This window comes from Zingiber officinale, chromosome 6A (assembly GCF_018446385.1).
Source record: "Zingiber officinale cultivar Zhangliang chromosome 6A, Zo_v1.1, whole genome shotgun sequence".
Taxonomy (NCBI): Eukaryota; Viridiplantae; Streptophyta; class Magnoliopsida; order Zingiberales; family Zingiberaceae; genus Zingiber; species Zingiber officinale.
Genome location: NC_055997.1, coordinates 118,659,996 through 118,678,352, shown reverse-complemented (window position 1 = coordinate 118,678,352; position 18,357 = coordinate 118,659,996).

Sequence of the window (18,357 nt, the reverse complement as noted above, 5' to 3'; positions counted from 1 at the left end):
TAACACGTTTGATCCAAAACTTAATCTATTCGTTCTTTTAGGTTTTGACTTGGGTCTCCTGCGGAACTTAACACGTTCGACCCAAATCACCTTAAGTTATTAATTCCATTAAATATTAATTTCCATAATTGGTTCCCAGTACTGACGTGGCGAGGCACACGGCCTTCTTGGATATGGGAGCAACCACCACCGACTAGACAAAACCTTTTATGGAAAGCTAATATTTAATTTCCTAAAATAACTTTAGGTTAACCGAAAAGAACAATCAAATCACAAGGAAAAGAAAAAACAAAAGAACACAACATCGAAAAACATATTCGAAATTCTAGAACGTTAGCCTCTTGTATTTGGTATTATTTCCATAAATAACTAGCATGATGCGGAAAGAAAAATTACTAGTTATACCTTGTAGAAAAACCTCTTGATCTTCTACCGTATTCCTCTTCTAACCTCGGACGTTGTGTGGGCAACGATCTTCCGAGATGAGAAACCACCAAGCACCTTCTTCTCCTCCTAGCTTGGTTCGGCCAAAACAAGAAAGCTCCACCAAGGAAAAAGAAAAACACCAACCAAGCTCTAAGAGATGCAAGCTTCCTCTCCTTCTTCTTCTTCTTCTCCAAGTAGTATCCGGCCTCCACAAGACCTCCAAGCAATAGAGAGTTTCAGCCACCACAAAGAGGAAGAAGAGAAGAGATGATGGCCGGCCACAACACCAAGGAAAAGAGGAAGAGAAAACAATAGAGGTTGTGTTCTTGAAGCCTTCTCTACCCCCTCTTTTATAATCCTTGGTCTTGGCAAATAAGAAAATTTAATTAAAAACTTCCTTAATTCTTTTGCCATGAAAAGGAAAAATTTATTTAATTAAAACAATTTTCCTTTTCTCAATTTATATGGCCGGCCACACCAAAGCTACAAACAAGGAGAGTTTTAATTAAAACTTCCTAATTTGTCTCCAGAAATTTATAAAATTTCTTCAATAATTTAATCCCTTCATGATTGGTTTATAAAAAGGAAATTTAATAAATTAAAATCTTTCTTTTAAACATGTGGATAAAAAGAAAGTTATCTCTAAAAATTAAAATCTCTTTTAATCTACAAATAAGGAAAGATATCAAATCTTTTCTCAATCTTTGTAGAAACTAATAAAAGAGAATTATTAATTTTAAACTTTCTTTAAATCATGAACATAGTTAAAAGGAAAGTTTTCTTAAAATTTAAAATCCTCCTTTAATCAACAAATAAGGAAAGATTTCAAATTTTAAACTCTCTTTAAACATGTAGATGATTTATAAATAAGGAAAGTTTTACCAAAAATTAAAACCATCCTTTTAATCTACAAATAAGGAAAGAGATTAATCTCTTCTCTTAATCTTTTGTAGAAAGTTATAAAAGGAAATTTTAATTTTAAACTCTCTTTAAAATCATGATATCCACATAAGAAATAATTTTAATAAAATCCTTTTAATATTCTAGTGGCGGCCACCTAAGCTTGGGACCCAAGCTTTGGCGACCACCTACTTGACTCATCCACTTGGTCTTGGCGGCCCTAGCTTGGGTTCCAAGCTAGCTTGGCCGGCCCCATTGGATGGGTAAGAAGGTGGTATGCGGTGGGTATAAATCTCTATATACTAGAGGCTACGATAGGGACCGAGAGGAGGAATTGGTTTTGGTCTCCGATGAAATTAAGCATCCGTGTTCGCCCGAACACACAACTTAATTTCATCAATAATAATTCATTCCACTAAAGAACTATTATTGAACTACCGCACCAATCCCAAATTACATTTGGGCTCCTTCTTATTATGAGTGTGTTAGTCTCCTGTGTTTAAGATAACAATGTCCACTAATTAAGTAAGTTCTGACAACTCACTTAATTAATATCTAGCTCCAAGAGTAGTACCACTCAACTTCATCGTCATGTCGGACTATGTCCACCTGCAGGGTTTAACATGACAATCCTTATGAGCTCCTCTTGGGGACATTCTCAACCTAGATCACTAGGACACAGTTTCCTTCTATAATCAACAACACACACTATAAGTGATATCATTTTCCAACTTATCGGGCTTATTGATTCATCGAACTAAATCTCACCCATTGATAAATTAAAGAAATAAATATCAAATATATGTGCTTGTTATTATATTAGGATTAAGAGCACACACTTCCATAATAACTGAGGTCTTTGTTTCTTTATAAAGTCAGTATAAAAGAAACGACCTCTAATGGTCCTACTCAATACACTCTAAGTGTACTAGTGTAATTATATAGTTAAGATAAACTAATACATAATTACACTACGACCTTCCAATGGTTTGTTCCTTTCCATTTTAGTCGTGAGCTACTGTTTATAATTTATAAGGAAACCGATAACATGATCTTCTGCGTGTGACACCACACACCATGTTATCTACAATATAAATTAATTGAACAACTACATTTATCATAAATGTAGACATTTGACCAATGTGATTCTTATTTCTAGATAAATGTTTATACCAAAAGCTAGGCTTTTAGTATACACTCTAACAGAGGAGAGTGAGTTGAGTATGAAGACCTCCAAGCTTCCTCTCCTTCTTCTTCTTCTTCTCCAAGTAGTATCCGGCCTCCACAAGACCTCCAAGCAATAGAGAGTTTCAGCCACCACAAAGAGGAAGAAGAGAAGAGATGATGGCCGGCCACAACACCAAGGAAAAGAGGAAGAGAAAACAATAGAGGTTGTGTTCTTGAAGCCTTCTCTACCCCCTCTTTTATAATCCTTGGTCTTGGCAAATAAGAAAATTTAATTAAAAACTTCCTTAATTCTTTTGCCATGAAAAGGAAAAATTTATTTAATTAAAACAATTTTCCTTTTCTCAATTTATATGGCCGGCCACACCAAAGCTACAAACAAGGAGAGTTTTAATTAAAACTTCCTAATTTGTCTCCAGAAATTTATAAAATTTCTTCAATAATTTAATCCCTTCATGATTGGTTTATAAAAAGGAAATTTAATAAATTAAAATCTTTCTTTTAAACATGTGGATAAAAAGAAAGTTATCTCTAAAAATTAAAATCTCTTTTAATCTACAAATAAGGAAAGATATCAAATCTTTTCTCAATCTTTTGTAGAAACTAATAAAAGAGAATTATTAATTTTTAAACTTTCTTTTAAATCATGAACATAGTTAAAAAGGAAAGTTTTCTTAAAATTTAAAATCCTCCTTTAATCAACAAATAAGGAAAGATTTCAAATTTTAAACTCTCTTTTAAACATGTAGATGATTTATAAATAAGGAAAGTTTTTACCAAAAAATTAAAACCATCCTTTTAATCTACAAATAAGGAAAGAGATTAATCTCTTCTCTTAATCTTTTGTAGAAAGTTATAAAAGGAAATTTTTAATTTTTAAACTCTCTTTTAAAATCATGATATCCACATAAGAAATAATTTTAATAAAAATCCTTTTAATATTCTAGTGGCCGGCCACCTAAGCTTGGGACCCAAGCTTTGGCCGGCCACCTACTTGACTCATCCACTTGGTCTTGGCCGGCCCTAGCTTGGGTTCCAAGCTAGCTTGGCCGGCCCCATTGGATGGGTAAGAAGGTGGGTATGCGGTGGGTATAAATCTCTATATACTAGAGGCTACGATAGGGACCGAGAGGAGGAATTGGTTTTGGTCTCCCGATGAAATTAAGCATCCCGTGTTTGCCCCGAACACACAACTTAATTTCATCAATAATAATTCATTCCACTAAAGAACTATTATTGAACTACCGCACCAATCCCAAATTACATTTTGGGCTCCTTCTTATTATGAGTGTGTTAGTCTCCCTGTGTTTAAGATAACAAATGTCCACTAATTAAGTAAGTTACTGACAACTCACTTAATTAATATCTAGCTCCAAGAGTAGTACCACTCAACTTCATCGTCATGTCGGACTATGTCCACCTGCAGGGTTTAACATGACAATCCTTATGAGCTCCTCTTGGGGACATTCTCAACCTAGATCACTAGGACACAGTTTCCTTCTATAATCAACAACACACACTATAAGTGATATCATTTTCCAACTTATCGGGCTTATTGATTCATCGAACTAAATCTCACCCATTGATAAATTAAAGAAATAAATATCAAATATATGTGCTTGTTATTATATTAGGATTAAGAGCACACACTTCCATAATAACTGAGGTCTTTGTTTCTTTATAAAGTCAGTATAAAAGAAACGACCTCTAATGGTCCTACTCAATACACTCTAAGTGTACTAGTGTAATTATATAGTTAAGATAAACTAATACATAATTACACTACGACCTTCCAATGGTTTGTTCCTTTCCATTTTAGTCGTGAGCTACTGTTTATAATTTATAAGGAAACCGATAACATGATCTTCTGCGTGTGACACCACACACCATGTTATCTACAATATAAATTAATTGAACAACTACATTTATCATAAATGTAGACATTTGACCAATGTGATTCTTATTTCTAGATAAATGTTTATACCAAAAGCTAGGCTTTTAGTATACACTCTAACAGAGGAGAGTGAGTTGAGTATGAAGCCCCCCCCCCCCCCCCCCCTCCATGCCTATTTATACTAAAGTGAGGGGAGGAAAACTTGACTTGATTCATCCTCCTCATTTACTTCTCCTCTTAATGAGAAAGAATATGCTAGAGAAATGCTTCTTGAGTTTCTCTCTTTTCTTTCTCTTAATTTCTCTCATTTCTTTCCTTTAATTATAATTCCCATCTCTCCTTTTACAATATTCACTCCTATCACACTTGGTTAACACATGCATGCATCCACAAGAGAACCAAGGATCAAATCCTTCTCCTAACATATTTTTGTACAAAATAATTCATGTATATGCATTATGCATAAATATTTCATACATGCATATATAATATCTCATATCTCTTTTGTTTACATTAATTCCTTGCATTATAAATCATGTATAGAACTTTATATTCTCAACTTTATTTTCTTTCATAAAGTTTTTAATCATCTAAATCCTTCCCATCGCAACATTCAACGTAGACTATCTACACATTCTTTTCATTACATTCGTACTCTCATTGCCCTTACTTTATCTAGGCTTTCTAGGGGTGTTACACGATCTAACCATTGCGAGTGTCCCTAAGCGATCCTACAGTGCCTTAGTCCACTGTCCCAAAAGGATTTGGGGTGAAACTTTGCCGTTTCGGAAAAATCTTCTCGGCAGTCGAAGCCTACAAGTGTATAAACACTTGTGCTTCGCTTCTACGAGAAAATTACTCATAAAAAACCATAAAAACTTAAATTTACCGAAAATCACAGAAGCTATATTTTTTCATAAAAAAATCAAACTAAACTCGTACAAGTCTTCGCACGTGGCTCTGATACCACTGTTGGATTTTTCAGGCCGCGAAAATCGCTTTTTCGTGTCGCGGAAACCCCGAAACCCCCCGCCACCGGATCCGTGGGAAGAAAAATAAAACAAAATACGAGTACGAGTTTCTAAAGTCTAGATTTACACTAGATAAGAGCATTACCCTCGATGCGATGCCCTTCGCTATCCCGCTAGTCCAACGGTTTGCCGAATCTCAAGATTGTCAAAGTAGACAACCCTCTAGAAGTATCCACACGAAAAAAATTAGGTGGAGAGGACCAAACAAAGGTGTGCTAGCACCTAGGGTGTTCGACCAAGAGAGAAGAGGGAGGGCAAGTAGAGAGAGCTCTAGGAAGAAGAAGATGTGAATTAACCTTGAATGAAAATGAATTCCATTCACAATCAAAAGTGGCCGGCCACCTTCATGGAGTGTAACTCCTTTTTTTTCATTAAATGTGGAGGGCCACATTAAATTGAAAGAGAATTTGTAACCCCCATTAGGTGGCACACACATGTACTAAACATGATGATGTGGCACATCATCATTGGCCACTAAATGGTAACTCACCAATGAGGTGACATAAAGTCAAGTCAAACTTGACTCTTCATCTTCCTCTCAAGTCAAGTCAAACTTGACTTAATCTCTCTCATGGTTGATCTAATCCAACCATTTAATTTAAGCAAATTTAATATAATGAATCTAATTCATTTAATTAAATTGATTCAATGAGTCATAATCTAAATTAGACTCATTGAACGCATGAATCAACTTGAGTCTAACTCAATTAGCCTAATTAGGATTACTCTTAATCCAATTTGATTCATCACATGAATCTAATTCTCTTGGTTCATCATATGAACCTAATCTCCATCTAATTGTCCTTAGTGTGTGACCCTATAGGTTCTTGTAACATTGGCAATGCCCCTAAACCCTGTTGGATCGAGACGCGCTAGAGGGGGGGGGGGGTGAATAGCGCTCGCGGCTATTTCGTTCGTTTATCGGAGTAGAAAACAAAACACAGCGGAATAGATAAAGAAAACAACACAAAGGCACAGGTCGATTTTACTTCGTTCGGAGTCTAAGGCGACTCCTATTCGAAGGCCCGCGATCCTTGATCGCTTCTGGTGGGCAACAACTATAAGTTTGAAAGTATACAAAGATGATTTACAAGTAATGCTGTAAATAATCTTATACCGACAATGGAAAATACTAAATTGAAGCTTCGGGTTGTCGGTGTCGAGTTGCAGCACTTCGGGGCGAGTTCGTTAGTGGCTAAATGCAGAAGGAAGACTTGAATGTTGTTGATCAAGCTGTTGGTCGAACCCCCTTTTTAAATGCTGTTCAAGGCGCCTTAAACAAGCTCCAAGGCGTCTTGAATAGGCCGAGTCAGCCGCGGAGATGAGGAGCAAACTGGTCGAATCTTATCACAGATTCAAGGCACCTTCTACTGTTCATAGGGCGCCTTCATCTGTTCAAGGCGCCTTCCACTGTTCATCAAGGCGCCTTGAACAGCTTCTCGCAGCCAACTCCAGCCTTGCACCCGAGGCGCCTCCAAGCTCCATGAAGGCGCCTCGGATACTGTTTATCCGAGGCTTTAGGTTGCTTCTTTGCACCTGCAAGATACGTTAGTCCCAAACACTACCCTGCAGCACAAAGTTAGCACATAATACAATAAGTATGATAAATGAAGTATTGACAGTCTCCGGACTGTCCGGGTCTGACTTCGGATTTTCACCCAGAAACCCTAGGTCGACCAGACGCCTACTGTTCCCTCTACGGGGAACGCGTCCTCACCTACTCCACTCAGGAGATTTACCTGCTGCCAGTGCGATCCTCCAGATCGACTGGACTTTTGCTCAGCACTCGACGCTTCCGGACTTTCTGCTGGACATCCGCTTCCCGGCCAGTCCAGTCTTTCACTTGGTTCGCGACACCAGGACTTTCCACCTAGGGTTACCACCCCCTAAGACTTTTGCCTGAAGCCATCGACTTGCCAAGACTTTTCGCATAGGGTTACCACCCCCTATGACCTAGGGTTACCACCCCTAGGGTTTATCCCTTTGCCTAACCGCAGCTAGGACTTTTCTCCACATAGGGTTACCGCCCCCTAGGACCTAGGGTTACCACCCCCTAGGGTTTTCACCTGCCTAACCGCAGTTAGGACTTTCCTGAAATCCTCAAGTAGACTTGTTAGAATACAAAACATATTAACTTTGAATTCTTTGCCATTATCAAAACACGAGTTCGATTATCAGATGCTTCCCGCACCAACAATCTCCCCCTTTTTTATTATGACAACTCAAATTCAAAGTTAAGTAAACAAACGAATAGATAACAATTTAACACAGGCAAATTTGCTAGTTATAGGTGAACACATTAACCAAAGCAAGTTTGCTAAACTATATGCTCCCCCTTAACTATTGCTCCCCCTTAACTGATGCTCCCCCTTAACTATATTGCTCCCCCTTTTGTATTAATTTAAATTTGAATTTTGCTGCTCTCCCCCTTTGCCATATATCAAAAACAATAATAGACTTTTGAATAACTAGATAAATTTATAGTAAGTGAAAAGATGTATCTTTTTGATAAATTTAAAGGCTAGGAGAAAAGTAATCTTTGAGGGTAATAAAAATAACTTTGTAGGAATTTACAATGTTAGATTTCAAAGTTAGCTAGGCTTAGCAAGGATTTGAACATTAATATTGTAACTTAGCTTAGATCTTTAAGCTAAAGGCTTGAAGTATTGAATTTTAAAACTTGGGTTAATAGTAAACTTAAGTTTGAACAATATTTAAATTTGGTTTAGGTTATTCATTCAAATTCAGTTGGTCCTTAAGTCCAATTATGAGTTATAATCAGTAGATTAATTTACTAGGTATCAGAGCCCTAAAGATCAAAACATGCTTAAGCAGAAAACTGAGTGTCCTTTTACCAACTGTCTAACCTTTAGCTACTTTCTGACTGCTTATAGGGCAACAACTTTCACATGGTTAGTCAAGTCAAGTTGATTTGGTCCAGTTAGATTTGACTAGAGCTGGAAGACTCAACTTGATTAATGTATATTGCGTATTTAACACCCAGACTCCTATCGATGCATAGATATAAGCATTCTTGAGTCCAAGCTGTACCCTATGCATCTCACGCCGTTCTATGTCTTTCAAACACAATCAAGGTACACCTAGGTGTTTGTGAGATGCTCTAGCTTAATTCTAGGGGAACATGATTTCTAGGGGAAAACTTAAGCTAATTCCAGAATTTTGAAAATCTAGGAAATTGGGAATTTTGAAAATTATTTTTTTTTCTAGAATTTAAAATACAAGACACCAAAATGAGACACCTACTCTAACCAACACATTTCTATTTGCCTTCTAAGTGCACTGAACTCAAGTTCAGGTAAGGGTTTTATAAAGATGTCAGCTAGGTTTGATTTGGACTCAACGTGGTTGAGTGCAATTTCACCTTTAGCTACATGATCCCTTACAAAGTGGTGTTTTACCTCTATGTGTTTAGTCCTGGAGTGGTGAATAGGATTTTTTGTGAGATTAATTGAGCTGATATTGTCAATAAAGATTTGTGTATTTTTATATTCTAGTTGATAGTCTTTTAACGTATGCATCATCCACAACAGTTGAGAAGCACATTCTCCTAGAGCTATGTATTCAGATTCTGTGGTGGATAGAGCAACACAATGTTGCTTTCTGCTTGACCAACTTACTAGGCACTGACCTAGAATCTGGCAGCTACCACTTGTACTTTTTCTGTCTAACTTGCACCCGGCATAGTCTGAATCAGAATAGCCATAAAGGTCAAAGGTGCAAGTTCTTGGATACCAAAGTCCTACATTTAGAGTTCCTTTAATACACCTAAGTATTCTTTTAACGTATGATAGGTGTGACTCTTTTGCACAGGATTGGTATCTTGCGCACATACCTACTGCAAACAATATGTTGGGTCGACTTGCAGTTAGGTAAAGTAGGCTACCTATGGCACTCCTATAGTATTTTGGGTCAACTGATTTTCCTTCTGGGTCAGAGTCAATGTTTATGTTGGTTGCCATTGGAGTATTTATGATTTTTGAATTTTCCATACAGAATTTTTTAATTAACTCCTTAGCATATTTAGTTTGATAAATGTAGTTCCATCTTTAGTTTGTTTAATTTGTAAGCCTAAGAAGAAATTAAGTTCCCCAACCATACTCATTTCAAATTCACTTTCCATTAATTTGACAAATTCTTTTAAGAATTTTGAATTAGTTGAGCCAAAGATTATGTCGTCAACATAGATTTGGGCTATAAAGATGTCTTTTTCTATAGTTTTCACGAACAAAGTCGGATCGATTTGTCCTTGGTTAAAGTCTTTGGATATTAAGTAATTAGATAATCTTTCATACCATGCTCTAGGGGCTTGTTTTAGTCCATATAATGCCTTTTTTAATTTAAATACGTGGTTAGGGTAGTCTATGTCTTCAAACCCTGGAGGTTGGCTTACGTAGACCTCTTCCTTGATAAAACCATTTAAAAAGGCTGACTTAACGTCCATTTGGTACAATTTGAACCCTTTATTTGCTGCATAGGCTAATAACATCCTAATGGACTCGAGTCTAGCTACCGGAGCATAGGTTTCATCATAGTCTAAGCCTTCGACTTGACTAAACCCTTTGGCTACTAACCTAGCTTTGTTTCTTATTATATCACCGTGATCATCCAACTTGTTCCTAAAAACCCATTTGGTGCCTATTATTGATTTATCTATGGGTTTAGGTACAAGGTCCCAGACTTGGTTTCTCTCAAATTGTGCTAATTTTTCCTGCATTGCAATGATCCAGTTTGGATCAGGCAGGGCTTCTTCTATAGCCTTAGGTTCAATTTTAGAAATAAGGGCAATCTGACTAAGATTTCTATAGGATGATCTAGTTCTGACTCCTAGGTTTGGGTCACCCAAAATTTGGTCAGGTGGGTGAGAGGTACTTACTCTAGTTGGTCTTATCTGTGGGTCAAAAACTGGTTCTTCTGACTCATTAAGTTTAGGTTGGATTTCATCATCTTCTATAGCTCTTGGATTAATGTCAATATTTTCATTTATATAAGGTAAGCTATTTTCTTCATCAAATATTACGTTAGTTGTTTCTTCAACTTTCAAGGTATTTTGATTATATACTCTAAAGGCCCTACTGGTAGAGGAGTATCCTAAGAATATTCCTTGGTTAGACTTGGGTGTAAATTTTCCTAAGTAATCTTTAATATTTAAAATGTGAACTTTACACCCAAATACTTTTAGATATTTTAGATTGGGAATTTTATGATAGTAGAGTTCATATGGTGTTTTATTGTGAAATTTGTTAATTAAAATTCTATTTTGAATATAATTTGTAGTATTTATCGCTTCAGCCCAAAATTGATGATTTAAGTGATATTCGTTTAACATAGTCCTAGTGGCTTCTTGTAATGTTCTATTTTTACGTTCCACTAGACCATTTTGTTGGGGGGTTCTAGGACATGAAAATTCATGTAGGTATCCATTTATTTTACAAAATTGGGTAAACCTATGATTTTCAAATTCTCCTCCATGATCACTTCTTATTCTTTTAATTTTAGTATCTTTTTCATTTTCCATTAAATTACAAAAATTACTAAATATTTCATAGGTTTCATATTTTGTTTTTAGAAATTTTACCCATGTGTACCTAGAGTAGTCATCAATTATTACTAAGCAATATTGGTTCTTGCTTAGTGATTTGGCTCCATGTGAATCAAATAGATCAAGGTGAAGGAGCTCAAGTATGGTGTTAGTTCTTTCTAGATTGGTTGACCTGTGGGTTGACTTGGTTTGTTTTCCTTTTTGACACGCATCACAGATTGAGTTTTCAATAAATTTTAATTTGGGCAAACCTCTAACTAGACCATTTTGACTCATTTTTGAAATGAGTCTAGTGTGAGTGTGACCCGTGCCATAGTTGGGTTTCCTCTTGTTGTGTCAGGAGACACTTTATTGAGGATATTGATAAGTCAATTGTGTAGATGTTATTCTTTCTAAGTCCTTTAAGTTTAATTTTCGGGTTTTCAATATTTTTAACTAGACATCCAGATTTATCAAAATTGACTAGATATCCGCTGTCACACAATTGACTTATACTTAGTAAATTAAAGTTAAAATTTTCAACCAATAAAACATTTCGAATAATGAAATCGGAACTAAGTTCAATATTACCTTTTCCGATTACTTTAAGTTTACCGTCGTTGCCGAATGCAACTGATCCTAGATTTTTGTACTTGAGTTTGGTAAACTTCATCTTATCTCCAGTCGTATGTCTGGAACATCCACTATCCAACATCCATTGATCCAATTCCTACACATGAATTAGTTGAATTGGTTTCTTTTTAATGGATTTAAAGATAGCGTGATTGAAGTAGACTCCTCAGATTTTCTATTTTACTCTATTGTATTCAAGGTAATTTAGCAAACACTTAGGCCTATGGTTATTAACGTTTTGAAATTTAATTTTTAAAATAATTTTGAAATTTAGTTTTAAAAATAATTTTGATTTTTTTTTAAAAAATAATTTTGAAATTTAGTTTTTAAAATAATTTTGAAATTTAGTTTTTAAAATAATTTTAAAATTTAGTTTTTTTAAAATAATTCTGAAATTTAGTTTTTGAAATAATTTTGAAATTTAGTTTTTAAAATAATTTTAAAATTTAGTTTTAAAAATAATTTTGAAATTTAGTTTTTAAAATAATTTTGAAATTTAGTTTTTAAAAGTTAAAAATAATTGTTAATTAACCCAATTTTAATTTTAATTTCTTAGTCATCTCACCTGATCTAAATTGTCAATCAGGGAATCCTATAATTGTTGTGAGATGAATTATTGTTGAATTTAAGGGTCTGGTTTAACTTGGTGTTAGATTCAGGTTTAGCTTTGGGTTCAACAAGTAAGCATTTTTTGGATAAACTTCTGGGCTATGGTTAGTCACAAGGAGCTCATTAAAGTAACCATGCCTTCGAGGTTTTCCAAATAGTCCTACCCATTGAACTTAATACTCAACCTTGGTCTAACTAGTTGGGATTCATTTAAGGGTAGCTTCGGTCAGTTCCACTTGGCCAAATGCACCAGGTCGAAGCCATATCTTCCTAGACATGCGATGCCCAAGTTTCCCTAACGTACTATCATCCAAAAACTTCACCGGTACTGTGGTTCAAGTTAAACTCAGTCCGTTTTTAAACTAGCCTTAATTACCCTACCGGGTACTCTACTCTTGTTTTGCCCATTTCGGGTAAATTAGGTTCAGTTACCCTGTCGGGTAGTTCAGTTGGAGGTGCCAACTAGTTTGGATCCACCATCTATTTTTGAATTTTAAATTTATATTTTAATTTCGAATTTTTTAATTTGATTTTGAATTTTGAATTTTGAATTTATAATTTAATTTTGAATTTTGAATTTTAAATTTATAATTTAATTTCGAATTTTTAATTTGAGTTTTGAATTTTAAATTTTAAATTTATAATTTAATTTCGAATTTTTAATTTGATTTTTGAATTTTAAATTTTAAATTTATAATTTAATTTCGAATTTTTAATTTGATTTTGAATTTTGAATTTGATTTTTGAATTTTAAAATTTAAATTTATAATTTAATTTCGAATTTTTAATTTGATTTTGAATGTTAAATTTTTAATATCGTTTTTCTTTTAGCTTTCCCTGGATCATATCCTCGATATAGTCTATCGAGATAGTGTATTTGATCATTCGGAACCCAGTATTGGCCAAGTCCAACTTGATTGATCAATTTGGATTTGGGGACCCATGCTTGGACTGATTTACTATTTTGTTTGTTTATTAAAGATAAATAAGTTTTATATTTCCTTTTTGTTTTATATCCCAGCCCAGTTTTGTTGTAAACGACTCTTTGTGTCCCAAGAATTAGGTCAAGATTCTTGGAACCTAAAGAAAACCGTTCTAATATATCTTTTAAATCCTTGACCTGTTTTTTCAAACTTGAATTTTCTTCCTCAAGTTTTTGAACTTGAGTTGAATCTTCAGTCTGAACTTGATCAGGTAAGGATTCAGAGTTAGTCACTTCTTTAAGGACAGACATTTCCTTTAGAAGTGACTTAATCTTAAGGTTCGATTTAGCTAATTTGCGAAGTAAATAATTAACTAAATTATTAAGTCTAGGAATACTTACAGCGGAGTCTGGCCCTTCGGAAACGGATGCGGATCCGTGGCTTCGCTCGGACTCGGCCTCCGACTCGCTCTCGCTCTCAGATTCGATGATTTGGTCCCGGGCCATCAATGCGAGCAAACTCGTCTGATCGAGTTCGTCGTCGTCATCCTCCGAAGAAGATTCGTCCCACGTTGCTTTCAGGGCCTTCTTTCTTCTTTGCTTTTTGGCCTCCTTTTGGTTAGGACAGTTGGCTTTGATATGCCCTTTCTGGTTGCACCCGTAACAGGTAACTTCAAATTTTACTTTCGGACTCGGTTGGGCCTCCTTGAATTGAACTGCCTTCTTCAGATCTTTCTTGTTGAAGCCCTTCTTCTTGTAGAGCCTCTTCACGAGGTTCACGAGTTCGCTGGTCAGTTCGTCTTCTGAGTCTTCTGAGTCAGGTTCGTCTTCTGATTCCGGTTTGATTTTTCGTCGGGATCTCGGTTCACGCGTTCTACTTGTCCCTGCAAGCAAAGCTACACCTTTCTCGGATGGCTGTGCATTAGTTTGTTCATGAAGTTCAAATTCACTAAACAATTCATCTAACTTTAAAGCAGATAAGTCCTTGGAGACTTTGTAGGCATCTACCATTGATGCCCACAATGTGCTCCTCGGAAACGAATTTAGTGCGTACCTTATGACGTCCCAATTCTCTACCTTTTGTCCGATTCCGTGGAGAGAATTAAGGATGTCTTGAATGCATGCGTGTAGTGAACTTGCCGTTTCACCTTCCTGCATTTTTAGATTATACAATTTATTGAATAATAAATCACGCTTACTTACTTTGGTATCGGTGGTCCCTTCATGAAGCTCGATCAGCTTCTCCCATAGCTCCTTGGCGCTTGAGAACGGACCGACCCGGTTTAGCTCCTCCTTTGTTAGTCCGCACTGGAGGGTACAAGTTGCTCTGGCATTTGCTTACACTTTCTTGATCAATGCTGGTTCCCAATCCTTGCAAGGAGTAGGATTTCCATCTTTATCTGTTGGCAGATCCAAACCAGTCTTGACGATCATCCACGCAGCTAGGACTTTTCTCCACCTAGGGTTACCGCCCCCTAGGACATAGGGTTACCACCCCCTAGGGTTTTCACCTGCCTAACCGCAGTTAGGACTTTCCTGAAATCCTCAAGTAGACTTGTTAGAATACAAAACATCTTAACTTTGAATTCTTTGCCATTATCAAAACACGAGTTCGATCGTCGGATGCTTCCCGCACCAACAAACCCATTTAGGAGCATAAGTAATGAGCGGTATCTAGCAACACATCATTACTATCCAAGTTACAAGAATGTTGAGATCCAACATCACCTTGTGACTACTAATTGTGACTCCTCACAATATATGACAAGTGTCCTTCTATCCTAGACATCTAGATTGATCAATGTGAGGCATAGACCGTGTCATCCTCTGACCAATCTAAATCTTGATCTCCAAGTAGACTCACTAAATCAAATGAGCTCAATATCTCATATTGACTCATTTGGGCATGACCATGCACTTCGTGGTCTCACTCTATCAAGAATATCGATGTCTCTCCCGTCATATAGGAGGGATAGATCCCATCTACATCACTCACATCCCTCTGCATAATTCGTTACATACCCAGTAATCGCCTTTATAGTCCACCAAGTTACGGGTGACGTTTGACGAAACCAAAGTACATAACTCCTTATGTAGGGATCCATGGTGACTTCAGGTCCAAGGACTAGTAGTCATACTAATAGCCACATGAGAAAGTATATGACACTCATATAACGATCCATGATACTTTCTCATGGCGGGTCATTCAGTATACATTCTCCAATGCATACCCATGTGTCAACTTGATATCTCTATATCCATGACTTGTGAGATCAAGTCATCGAGTTGACCTACATGCTAGTCTCGTCGCATTAACATTGTCCCTGAATGTTAATACTCGACTAGGAATGATTAAGAGTAGTGTTCCCTATATCATCTCACTATCGGTTCAACTAACCGATTGATATAGGTGAGAACCTTCTACTCAAGGACGCTATCATACTTAGTTTATTTAGCACCAATACAAGTAAGTATAATAACAAAAAATAAATGCCTTTATTTATATAAGAATATGATACAACAAGTCCATAATACAATCATCAAATGATTGTCTCTAGGGCTTTAACTAACATTTATGTCATCTGAGATTGTATTTTTATTCCTTATTTTATTGAGTTTATTCGTGTCTTAGATTGTATGTTGTGATGAGTCTCTGTGTAATAAGTAGTTATTTTAGTGTTTGACACTTATTAAACTGCATGAGTGTTTGATACATGTTCCAGCCGCCTGTGGCTGAAGTATATATTTTTGTATCTCAGTTTATGGTCACCGGTACAGGGGAGATGCTGTCGAAATTTTTCAGTAGAGACTCCTCGTGTTTTCGATCATACCGATTAAGTAGAGTTAGTAGATAAGTAACGGTCACTCTTAGAGAGTAGTATAGTAAGAAGAGTGGTCGTTATAGTTGGTATCAGAGCAGTTCCCATTCTCCAGCATCACACACACATCAGCATCAACCTTATTGTCTTCATGTAAGAAAGTATTTAAGTTTTTCCTTTTATGCTTTCCTTATTATTTACAGTAGAGAGTAATTGCTTATATATATGCGCTTTAGTAGGATAGAAGTTTGTATTTCTTTATTCATACATATGTTTGTTTAGAAAGGATAAAGAAGATATCAAGCCTTTTTCCTTACATAATTAGATGGCAAGAAGAGGACACCCCCGTACTGAGGAACCAGCTCAGGAGAACGAAGTGCCCAGAGCAACTGAGCCTAATCTCTTCGAAGTTATTGCTCAACTCTAGAAACATGTAGCAGAGCAGCAACAAGTGATTGCCAATATGATGGCAAATCAGCAACTAGTTCCTCCCACTCCTCCAACAGTAACTGTGGAGACTCCAGTGGTAACCGAGGTTCCACCAGCTACCCTGGGAGTCGTCACAGCACCTCAGAGACAAGAAGCTTACCTCATATAGTTGCTAAAACTGAAACCAGAGAGCTTCTCAGGCACTACTTGTTGATACAGTCTGACCTGGATATTGTTTTGATGTTGACACTGATTTAAGTTTGAATCAGATATTAAATTAACTCAGATTAATTACTAATCAAGGTTGACTTGGTTAACCTGATTGACCTGATTGGGAAAAGTCCAAGCAAGGAGCTTGGCACGGGAAAGTCCTGGTGAGTGAAGCCAGGCAGTGGGAAAGTCCTAACTGGGATGTTAGGCAGTTGGAAAGTCCTGGTGAGTGAAGCCAGGCAATTGGAAAGTCCTGGTGAGTGAAACCAGGCAATTGGGAAGTCCAAGTGTGGAAGCTTGGCATGTATGGTCGGAGAGGGTTCGGTAGCACGCTCTCTGGACCGTCAGGGGTGAGGGCAGCAAGCTTGGAAGCTTGACTCGAGACTCACAGCTTTGGATCGGTCTGCAGACCGATCCGCCTAGGCGTATGAACCCTCGGTTCGACACCTGATCGATCCCCAGACCGATCAGGTGTCGCGATCGAATCCCTGATCGGTCTGCGGACCGATGATCAGTATCCGGGGACCGATCAGATAACGCTCGGTAGCACACTGAGTGGATACTGATCGGTCCGGGGACCGATCAGATGATCCTTAGTAGCGCTGAGTGGATACTGATCGGTCCTACGGACCGATCCAGCTGAGTCCTGATCGGTCCACAGACCGATCAGGCTTCGGTGCCAGATTCGCGTGAAGGGGTGGATCGGTCTTGGGACCGATCAGACAAGCACCTGATCGGTCACCAGACCGATCAGTGACGATAAATAGAAGCGTGGATCGGTCTGCTGACCGATCCACAGTATGGCTTGTTTTGCATGCGCTTTCTCTTATTGTTTCTGATTCGCAATTGCTTTTACCTATTTCGTTTCTAACCATCTGCTGTAAGCTTTCTCGAAGTTACAGGTTACAGATTACTTGATGTTGGGTGAATTCAAATTAAGGATCATTAGTAGAAGGCGACGAAAAAGCTTTTGTTGTGTCTCGCTGCGGACAAACCAGTTTTGGTAGCAACGTCTCGTTTGCGATCTGCTGGCAGCCGTTTGGTCGAAATCAGCTTGACTTGTGCTGATAGGTTCAAGCTCAGAGGTACCAGTGGAAATGAGGATGCCATTGGTGGGAGCTGAGACAATCAGACAAGGAAGAAGCGTGATTGGCGACGTCGTGGACGGTTGCAGGGATTTGCAGGGATTTGCTGTAGGTTTGGCAGAGATCCGTTACAGAGCAGAGAGGCATATGAAGGTGGAGAGGAGAGGCTCTTGGGACAATGCTTTTTGTGCTCTTGCTGTGAAAAACACTGTGGAGAAAAACTCTCTGGAAGATTGAAGCAGTGTGCTTGTTCTTCGCTGATTGTGGCTGTGAGCTTCCTTTGATCATTTCACTTGAGCCACTACTGTAAGTCTTGTGCTTAATTTTTTACTGCTGTTAAAGACTTTGTGGAGAGGTTACTCCACCGAGAAGGAGAATCCTTTAGCCGGATAGCTTCCGGGGTGTGATCTACCGAAAGATCAAGAGGATTCGTCCACCTTACGGACACGCCGAGGAGTAGGGGCAAGTTATCCCCGAACCTCGTAAATCTCTGAGTTAGTGTGCTGTGCTTTCTTGTTTTAGTTTTCTAATTCCGCTGTGCTAACAAAGTTCTTGAAGAAATTTGTGTTTAGTGTTTTTCAAAGAGGCTATTCACCCCCCTCTAGCCATCTAAGGTCCCAACAAGTGGTATCAGAGCCTGGTGCTCTTCATCTGGACTAACATTCCAAGGAGCAA